Here is a 10,927-nt window from a genome sequence, read left to right on the forward strand (position 1 = left end):
ATTCATAAAGTCAATGGAGTTCCACTACTTATTTGATGAGCTACTCAAATACACAGAATTATTTTTACAAATTTTTCAGGTGGCAGAATTAACAGCAAGCTCCATACTTTGGGGATTTAAAAGAAATACAAATATTCCTGCAAATAAATTATGTTGGCTTCAATAATAAAAGATGAAGGTGAATTAATCTGACTTCATGACTTTAGCATTGTTTGTCCAGGTGACACTGTTACAATTTTTATATGTCTGTGTGTTAATTTCTCATTTTACATTATTTTTTTTTATCACTTTGAATTCTTCAAAAAGAAGAATACTGTGCATAAATGTAATACATGTATGGACTTTCAGCTGGCAAAAAAGGGCTAGTGCAATCTTTAAACATACAAATCACTTTTAATGGACTGAGAAAACGATGCTTTTAAAAAAAACAAAAACAATAAAAATAAAACAAACAAACAATAAATAAATAAATGAATACAAATCATAATCCTAAAGGTAAGGTGAACACCATCAACTAAATTTTTGTAAGCTCATGCTGGATGTTTAAAAATGTCAAAAATGGGATTTACTGTCATGATGGTCAATTCATGACAACAAAGTAGCCATTTTTAATCATAAACATGCACAAACAAATATATCATAGATATGAATGTGTAAAATCATATTTTAGAAGCAGAAACAGTAGAAAAACATAAAACCTGATTTCAGCAATTCTTTATTATTTACTTTGTTTGGAAGCAGTGACTGATATGTGTTTTTGTTATTTCTATGGTTTTGGAGTATATGAGTGGGTGAGTGTAAGTCTTCATTGTAATGCACTTTGAATGTCTGCATCAAATGGAAATGTATGATAGAAATTAGATTTGCATAAAGTAATTGATTACTATTACTACTATTATTAATTACAAAAATTATTTCTATTTGCAGCCATAATAGAAATGCAGTATATTCATTTCTCATATAAGTGTACCACAGTATAAAGGATAATTTAGAGGATGATGCCTGCATTTGGATATATCATAAGCCTTTCACTGAGATATATCAAAGACTTTATCCTGTCATGAATTCTGGCTTCATTAGGTGGTACTTGACATTTAAGTGCCTCCATTGTTTGGACAATAAACTCTGCATAGCTCATTTATCTCATCATCACACCCTGTTTTTGTATCATAAATCTTGCTTTAGTTGTGCCATTAAAAGACCGTAGAGATGTTTCTTCTTACGTGGGAGCTATAGAGCACAATACTCAAGACCTGCATCATTCATGTAAAAAAGGTTAGAAGTACCACACAACATTTAGCTGTCTGATTTATAATGGGAGCTACTTCTGGAACCACAAACAGGTTTTTACAGGTACGTGGATAGTGTTTTTATTGAGACTTGCTGAAAAATGTGAATTTTTGAAAAGCGGTAGACAGTTGTAGGAGGGATTGTTAGGGCCCCTTCACACATGAAATGACATGAATAAAGCAGTGCACTGTTATTATGTCCAGCCAGGTATATAAATAAATAATACAATCAAGTTATTTCATTTTATTAAGTGATTTTAATGGCAAATAAATAAACAAACCAAGAATCAATTTTACTCACTTTTTGCCTCTCCCACAATGTTTTTGTTTTCAAAACTTTATTTAAAAAGATATATCAACAAACATTAAATGAACAGTTAATAGAAAGAGATAGAAAATAAAATAAATTGTACAAAAGTAAAGGGATTCTTTAACATTAATTCTCTTAAAAAAATCCCTTACAGAGTGTGACAGTTTTGAAAAAGTTAATTTTTCTGGCAAAAAATATGAAGGTAAATAAAATAGAACAAGGGTTCATGCTGGAACCGTTGTGCTGCTCTTTACTTGTGAAAAGGTTTGGTTAAAAGCTGTTTACTAGGAATGTAATTTTTTTTAATAATATTTCATACATTTGTCGTTTATTTGAGAACATTTTATTTAACTTATTACCAGACAACACTTTGTAATTATTTTATTTCCTGTTTGTATAATGTTACAATAAATTGTTGGTTTAAAAAACAAGCAAATTTAGGTTTTGCATTTTGTTCCCATACTGTACCAAAAATGAACCAAACCATGACCTCAGAACCGAGGTACGTACTGAACCGTGATTTTTGTGTATCATTACACCCCTACCAGTGGCTAATGTGAGAACTGTCACAAACACATCATGACAGTTGTCTGCTACAACCATGGTGAAAAGGGGAGGAAGCTCTCCTTTTGGGGGAATATGAGCGATGTAGGGGTGTGCTTGAGTGTTCTATAAAGTGTTGGTAGCCACCATTTTTGAGGGAGGTTTTATAGACTAAAATAAGATTAGCCTCCTCTGTACCAGGCTAAAAACTTTAGTCGGGTACTACGAATATCTACCCGACTAAGTGCTTTGTGCAGCGACAAACGTAAAAAAATTAGTCAACTGAGTTTATTTAATGAAACAAGATTAGACTGCTTTACGAAACTGGGCCCTGGTCTCTAGTGCATGACACCATGGACTAAAACTGAAAGAAAGCTGACGCCATAATGGGCTTTGTAGCCATGAGAGACCTACACACTGTTTCAACTTAAATGATTCTTCTTCACATTCCTGAATAATCCACACATTCATACTTAATAAACATGTCTTCACAAATACCCAGCTTATCAAGGTGGTGTGACATTTGTTGTCTGTACAACTGCTAAACACAGCTTAATTGTTTGGAGGATGAAAATATGGAGGGCTGCTCCTCCGCTGATAAACTCTGTCCACTGGTTATGTTTATATCAGGCTTAAAACTTGACATATGGTTTAGAAATGAACATCTGCTGAGGGCAGCAATAATCCTATGTGCTTCTCATTAAACAGCAGAGGTTCAGAGATAAGATATACAGTATCCTCACATTCAGTCTCAGCAGCTATCATCTTCAGACTGATTTCCAATAACATGCACAGGTCTGAACCTTTAAGTTGACTCAGGCTAATGGTACTTATCTGGTGTAAAACATTAAGGAATATCTATATTCAGAGGTTACAGTCACAATGAATTCTAAAAACAAACAAAACAACCTTTAATCATTCAACATTGTGTCAGAGATGGATTACCTATTTACTGTGCATCTGGAAAGTATTCACAACGCTTCACTACAGCCTTATTTCAAAATGGATGAAATTCATTTTTCCCCTCAAAATTCTACACACAATACCCCATAATGACAATGTGATTTTTTTTTTTAGATTTTTGCAAATTTATTAAAAAAAACCAAAAAAAAAAACCAATAAGTATAAGTATTCACAGCCTTTGCCACAAGCCCAAGCTGAGTGGGCATGATTTGGGAAGGCACAGGCACACACCTGTCTACAAATAAGGTCCCACAGTTGACAGTACATGTCAGAGCACAGACTAAGCATGAAGCCAAAGGGAATTGTCTGTAGAGTGTCAGGGGAGTGTCTGAGCGATCAGGGGAGAAGTGCTTTAGTCAGGGAGATGACCAAGAGCCCACTGGTCACTCTGTCAAAGCTCCAGCCTTTCTCTGTGGAGAGAGGAGAACCTTCCAGAAGGACCACAATGTCAGCAGCAATCCACCAGTCAGTCCTGTATTGTAGAGTGGCCAGACAGAAGCCACTCCTGAGTAATAAGCACATGGCAGCCCACCTAGAACTCCAGGTGGGCTGTGAAAGACTCTCAGACCATGAGAAACAAAATTCTCTGGTCTGATGAGATGAAGATTGAACTCTTTGGTGTGAATGCCAGGCATTATGTTTGGAAGAAACCAGGCACCATCCCTACAGTGAAGCATGGTGGTGGCAGCATCATGCTGTGGGGATGTTTTTTCAGCAGCAGGAAATGGGAGACTAGTCAGGATTGAGGGAAAGATGAATGCAGCAATGCACAGATACATCCTGGATGAAAACCTGCTCCAGAGCGCTCTTGACCTCAGACTGGGGTGACGGTTCATCTTTCAGCAGGACAATGACCCTAATCACACAGCCAAGATATCAAAGTTGTGGCTTCAGGACAACTCTGTGAATGTCCCTGAGTGGCCCAGCCAGAGCCCAGACCTGAATCTGACTGAACATCTTTGAAGAGATCTGAAAATGGCTGTGCACCGACACTCCCCATCCAACCTGATGGAGCTTGATGGTGCTGTAAAGAGGAATGGGGAAAACTGCCCAAAGATAGGTGCACCAAGATTGTGACATCATATTCAAGAAGACCTGAGGCTGTAATTGCTGGCAAAGGTGCTTTGTATTGTTAATAAATTTGCAAACATTTAAAAAAAAAACTTTAACTATAATGACAACTTCATGTTGTCATTATGGGATATTGTGTGTCGAATTTTGAGGGGGGAAAAAAAAAAGAATTTACTCCATTTTGGAATAAGGCTGTAACATTCCAAGATGTGGAAAAAGTGAAGCGCTGTGAATGCTTTCCGGATGCACTGTCGTTCTGCCAGACAGAACCCAGGTCCCCGTATACCTGTCAGAGACTGTCTGCTGAAACACGTCACTGCTTCTGCTTTGCCCAGAATCCTGTGGGCTGTGATCTGGAAGTAAATGTGTAAAGTTGCGTTATAAGACGCACTGTATCTGCCAAATACAGGTGTTTTCTTTTCCTCTTGTGAGGATAGATGCCTGGTATAAAATCTATCACCTGCTTCCTCTCTAGATTCTGCATAGCGATAAGACCAGCTATTATTTTTACCCATCATTTGTTTTTTCATAAAAGTGCCACTTTATTCGGTGATTTTGATCCACAAGGTAAGATGTTGCACAAAATTGTTCCTGTGATTATCTTCGCATCATTTATGCTGACTTGACTTCATTTTATTTTCAAATGAAGCATCTGGCTTTTTCATTCAGGATGTGGTCACTATACAGTGCACTTTGCAAAATTTATTTGTTGTTCCAATGTGAGCATTTTTTTTAAAAAAGCAATCAAAACACTACATTGTCTGCAGTGTCTGGGTTAACTTTTGATGTTTTTCATGTCCTTGACTGAAGTTTTTGTGCATTTAAAATTCATATTGTACTCAAAAAATTGAGCTTCACTATGCTAAAAAAATTCTGCAAATCTTTTGGAAACCCTGAAACAAGAATTCATGGTTTAAACTTTGTGTGGTTTTCATGTTTTTGTTATTCAGCCAGTGTTCGTGGGTCTGGTGGACCTGCTGCATTTTTATTTTTTTATTTTTAATTCAACACAATCAAACAATTTTCTGTTAAAATACTCAACATATGTATAATTTATCCCAATTAAATAATTAATTGTATAATATATTCATAATCATATCATTTTTCTCTGGATAAAAAATGAAAACGTTTCCCACAGATCCAAACACCACACAAGGGTTAAACAGGGAAGTTGGTGTGTACTCTAAAATGTAGTGGTGAATGAATAAATCAGTTTGTGAGCATAAAGTTCCACAAAATTCCAATGAAATCTACCTGAACATCGTGAACCTGACTAGTTTTGTTTGAGGTTGTCAAAATTACAAATGCACGTGCTGGATAAATTCATGATATCTCAATGACTGGAAAATCAAAACTACTTGAAACATTAGTTTTCCTCTTGAAGAGCCAAAGAGGGGAAAGGCTAGGATCGGGGATGGGGGTGGCTGCAATTAAAGTTGTAAATGTTTTTGAATTAATTCTTTTGCAGTGTGCTTATTCATGCATGAGAGGATTCGGATTGAAATGTTTGAGTGGGGGCGCCCTCAGCCTGTTTAAGGGCCCCTTCACACTTAGTAAAAATGTGGCCGAATTGCACATGAAGCAGGAACTGTATGCAATACGTGCAAAATCGGCGCTGCCTCTGATGCCTCGTACACCTGTTGCAACAACTATTTAAGCACACCAGTGGCTAAAAGACAGAGTGTGCCCTGTGATTCAATCCCTCTCGTGGCAGGTGTCGGCCAAATTCCAGGTGACACACACGAACATCTAACACCACTCACATGGCACTTAGAAAATGTGTGGCCATTCACGCTGTTAGCACAAAAACAGACAGCAGACAATCACTTTCTAGCTGGAGGGGAACTTTGTCTGTGTCCCCACGACTGTGAAGCTAGCAAGTACACATGTGGTGTGCCAGAGTGTCGGCTCCCCTCACAACATGCGTGCGTGTGCTTCGTGTGCTCTCCCCTACATGTTGACATCTCTGGTCTTGGACATCACAGCTGCAGAACACGTACCGTGTTTTGATGGACACGCACGTGTGTGCTTGCTGTCCTCACATAAAAATACGTAAAAACATATATTGCTTTTGCGATGGGCTGGAGAGCTCACACATCGACAGGCTGTCCCAGCTGAAATGGACCAGTCAGTTCATGTGGACACAAAACAGACAATCTGAATGTCGCGTCTGTCTGACGGGACATGTGTGTCCTGTGAGCAGCGTGCTGCAGGCAGTGGTGGGCACAGCTAACCAAAAAGTTAGCTTCGATAACTGGTAACCAGCTAACTAAAAAGTTACCTTTTTTAACCCTAAATCAATAAACTGCCTAGAAATTATCGGAAGCTACAGCTAACTGATAACTTCCAATTTTGCTTCCCATATGCTTTCAGCTACTAATAAGCCGATTGTGAGTTTAAACACTGCCAAAGCTTCTAATAGAATCAACAGCGATCACAAACCCAAGCAGCCAAAGAGCCAGCGCTTCTTTCTTTGTGCACTCTGCCCCCTGCTGTAGGGAAGTGTCATTTACCTTGACAGAATACAGTGGTCCAGTGATAAGACAGAGGTCTTGAAATGGAAAGCAGGTTTGAATTATGGTTTTGCTTTATAAATAAAATTATTCCGGATAGAATAACTACATTAACGTAAACTCTTAAAATGTACAAAGTGATATAGGGGAGGAAGTGCCAAGATGGCACTGTTGTGTCTGGCTGCTCATCTGCTGCTCTCCAGTCTTTTTGTTATTTTATTGTTTTAACTTATGCTGTTTTCGAATCAGAGTCACTGCAGGTGTATGATCGCCAAACGCTGTTGGATCTCCAGCCCCCGGTTTGGGGTGCGGTGTGGTTATCAACTGCTGGACAAAACTTTCCGCCCCCATTTTTATCAGAGGTGCCGGCTTTTCTGTGCCGGGCTCCTGCGCTGCCTTTCGGCAAAAAGTGCAGTCATCACTGCGGGAGATGAAATGGCCGACTGATGAAGCTGAAGCACTGTTTGGTCTGCTGTTTTGCATCTGGACAAGCTGTGCACAGAATTCTGGTGGGATCTGTCCTGGCCTGGCACCTTGTGGATCCGGTTAAATCCTGAGTGGTGCTGCTGGTCAGCTCTGAGGACTGTCGGCCTGGCCGTCCACGTCTTCGGTGGATTGATCTGTGCCAGTGGCACTCTCGGAACCTGGGCTTGCTTTGCTGGGTTCCGAACAGTCAGACTGTCATCCCCACAGAGGTTCTTACCCTGGGTCTCTTGAACATCAAATCACTGTCCTCAAAATCTTTGTTGATTAATGATCTAATCATGGATTGAATGAGGCCTGTCCACCGGTGTACACATTTAGTCAAGAGTCTCGTGGTGTGAAGCAAGGCGGGGGTGTTGCCTTTATTTATAAATCTAGGTTTTCTTTATTAGGTGTTGGGGGTCCTTTGAGCATCTGACTCTCCATTATGCCCATGATGCTAAGTACTGTCAGGGTCATAAAACTGGAGCTCAGCTATGTTATTTTGTCACTGTATATAAGCCCCCTGGCCCATTCTCTGAATTCTTAGATGAATTTGGTGCATTCATCTCTAGTTTGTCAACTAGTGCAGATAATATTTTGATTATTGGTGACTTTAACATTAATACAAATAAGCCCTCTGATCCCTTTAGCAAATCATTTATGCAAATTGTGGATGCATTGGGATTCCAGCAATGCATTCAGGACCTGACACATATTAGTGGAAATACCCTGGATCTAGTTCTTGCATGTGGGTTTGCTGTCACGAATATCGACATCTTGCCTCTCGCATCTATAGTCTCAGACCACTCACTTACCCGGTTTACATTTACGCTGCCACGTTTAGTGGAACAACAGTCTTGTCTACTACTGCAGCATTGTATTAAACCTTCAACTATGACTGAACTTGAGGCTAGACTACCTGATATTTTAGCTTAGAGTCTGGAGAATGGTAACTCAGTAGACAGCCTTGCGGATAATTTAAATTTAGTGCTTAAAACTACACTTGATAAGATTGCGCCTCATCTTTTGGGGCCACGCCCTCCCAAGGTACAGTCACTTTGGTTCAGTGGTTACTTGTGCCACCTCAGGCAGAAGGCTAGAGGTTTGGAACCGAAATGGCGTAGTTCAAAATTAGAGGTGTTCTGCCTTGTGTGGCGGGATGCTATTTTAGATTATAGGCATGCACTACTGGCCACAAAGCAGGCCTATTACTCTAATTTGATCAATAAAAACAAACGTAACTCAAAGTTCTTGTTTGACACGGTAGCATTTCTTATTCACGGGCAGCCACCTGTTCGTCGTTCTCCCTTTTCAGCGCAGGATTTCTTGGATTATTTTGAGAAGAAAATAGAAGATATTAGGCTGAGCATATCTCAGCATGCCTTAGCCCAGCCAGTTAAACCTGCTATGGAGGTGGGTGCTACCACTGAGGTGTTACCTAGATTTACAAAATTTGATAGTATTTCATTCAAGGCGTGCTGACAAAATTGGTGGCGTCTACAAAAAGCACAACCTGTTTATTTGATCCTATACCAACAAAACTGTTTAAGGACCTGTGGTCCACTCTTGGGCTGACTGTGCTGGAAATTATCAATCTGTCATTAACCTCTGGATCTGTTCTGAAATGTTTTAAATCTGCAGTGATTAAACGATTACATAAGAAATCTAATCTTGACCCTAGTGTATTGAAAAATTACAGGCCGATATCAAATCTGTCATTCTGTTCCAAAATTTTAGAAAAGGTGGTTTCATGGCAGTTCATAGACCACCTCACTGAGAATGATCTTTTTGAGCCACTGCAGTCTGCTTTTAGGAAATATCATTCCACAGAGACAGCGCTCACAAAAGTAGTGAATGATCTTTTGTGAGCAGTGGACTCAAACACCACTACAGTTTTAGTGTTGTTAGATCTCAGTGCTGCGTTTAATACCGTGGATCGTCATATTTTGCTTGATAGGTGAGGGAATCTTTTTGGGATTACTGGAAGTGCCCTTGTGTGGTTGACGTCATATCTGTCCAGTCGTTCTCAATGTGTCTTGTATAATAACACTACCTCTAACCTTAGTGACATGAGATTTGGGGTTCCACAGGGATCTGTTTTAGGCCCCTTGCTTTTCTACCTGTATGTAGCACCCCTTGGGCGTATACTATGGAGTTTTGGGATTGTCTTTCATTGTTACGCTGATGATACTCAGTTGTACATGCCGATAACTGCGGGAAATCTCACTCCCATAAAATCCCTGGAGGACTGTCTTCTATCAGTGAGAAGTTGGATGTCTAGTAACTTCCTACTTTTAAACTTTGATAAAACTGAAATGATGGTTCTTGGTCCAGCGAGACATCGGCATCAGTTTGACCAGCTGACGCTCGGCCTGCATTCATGTGTCATACATCATACGGACAAAATGAGGAACCTTGGGGTAATTTTTTATCCCACGCTGTCTCTTGACCTCCACATCAGGGATGTTACTAGGACTGTTTTTTTTCCATCTGCGAAATATAGCGAGGATCCGTCCCATCCTGTCTATGGCTGATGATGAGACCTTGATTCACGCTTTTGTTTCTTCTAGATTAGATTATTGTAATGTTCTATTTTCAGGGTTACCGCAGTCCAGTATTAGGGGTCTTCAGCTGGTTCAGAATGCTGCTGCCAGACTTTTTACACATAGCAGAAGGTCTGAACATATCACACCCATTTTGGTATCTTTAAACTGGCTCCCTGTCTCTGTGAGAGCAGATTTGAAGGTTTTGTTATTGACTTATAAAGTTGTTCATGGACTGGCACCAGATCAGCCGATCTGGTGGAACTTTATGTGCCAGCCCAGGCTTCGCGGTCACAGGATGCGGGACTTCTCTGTGTTTCCGGGGTGAAGAAGAAGTCATCAGGTCAAAGAGCCTTTTCTCATCATGCACGCACCCTGTGGAATAGTCTTACTGCGACCGTGAGGCAGTCAGAGCCCGTGGACATTTTTAAGTCAAGACTGAAAGCCTATTTTTATTCTCTTTCTTATGAATAGTTTTTATTTTTTTTATCTGTTTTATTCTTTTACTTCTGCTTTTAATTATGTATTTGAATTTTTTTTATTCATTTTTAATTTATTTATTTAAATTTTATGTTGAATTGTTCCATGTAAGGCACCTTAAGATGGCTTTTGCTGTCATTTGGTGCATTATATGCTAATTAAATTAAATTAAATTAAAATTAAATATCTGTTAATTTTAAAATAATGCCCTAATTCTGAACATGTGATCATTAACACACAGATGCCCAAAGGGATTGTGGGTAAACTAAGCCTCCGCTCATACTGACTGGTTGATTCATTCATTCTATGTAAAGACCAACACAAGTGAATCAATGTAACATGTGTTGGTGTTTACAAATAAATGTGCTCTTGTAAAATATGTCATTTTTTCATTTGTATAAAAAATGAAAGAAATTTTCAAGATCCCGCTAGACAGCGTCTAAGCGCACGCGTGATGACATCACAACTCTATCCGGTTAGGGAGACGACGTTTCTTCCAGTAACAAGAACTGTCAAAAAACTTTCTCGTGTGTGGTTGGAATTGTGTGACGATACGAATCACTTTTTGAATGCTTGAATAATGATGTCAGTCGCACAAAGTAATCAAATAATTGTGAAAACATGTTCAGTCGCTCCATACGGCGTCACAACAAATCAATCAATTGTTCCGTGAGGCGTCATAACATCAAGCCTGGTTCACTTGGCAAGATAATTTGGCCGATATTGGACTAGATCTTCCCCTTCCGACAA

This window comes from Thalassophryne amazonica, chromosome 11 (genome assembly GCF_902500255.1).
Source record: "Thalassophryne amazonica chromosome 11, fThaAma1.1, whole genome shotgun sequence".
Lineage (NCBI taxonomy): Eukaryota > Metazoa > Chordata > Actinopteri > Batrachoidiformes > Batrachoididae > Thalassophryne > Thalassophryne amazonica.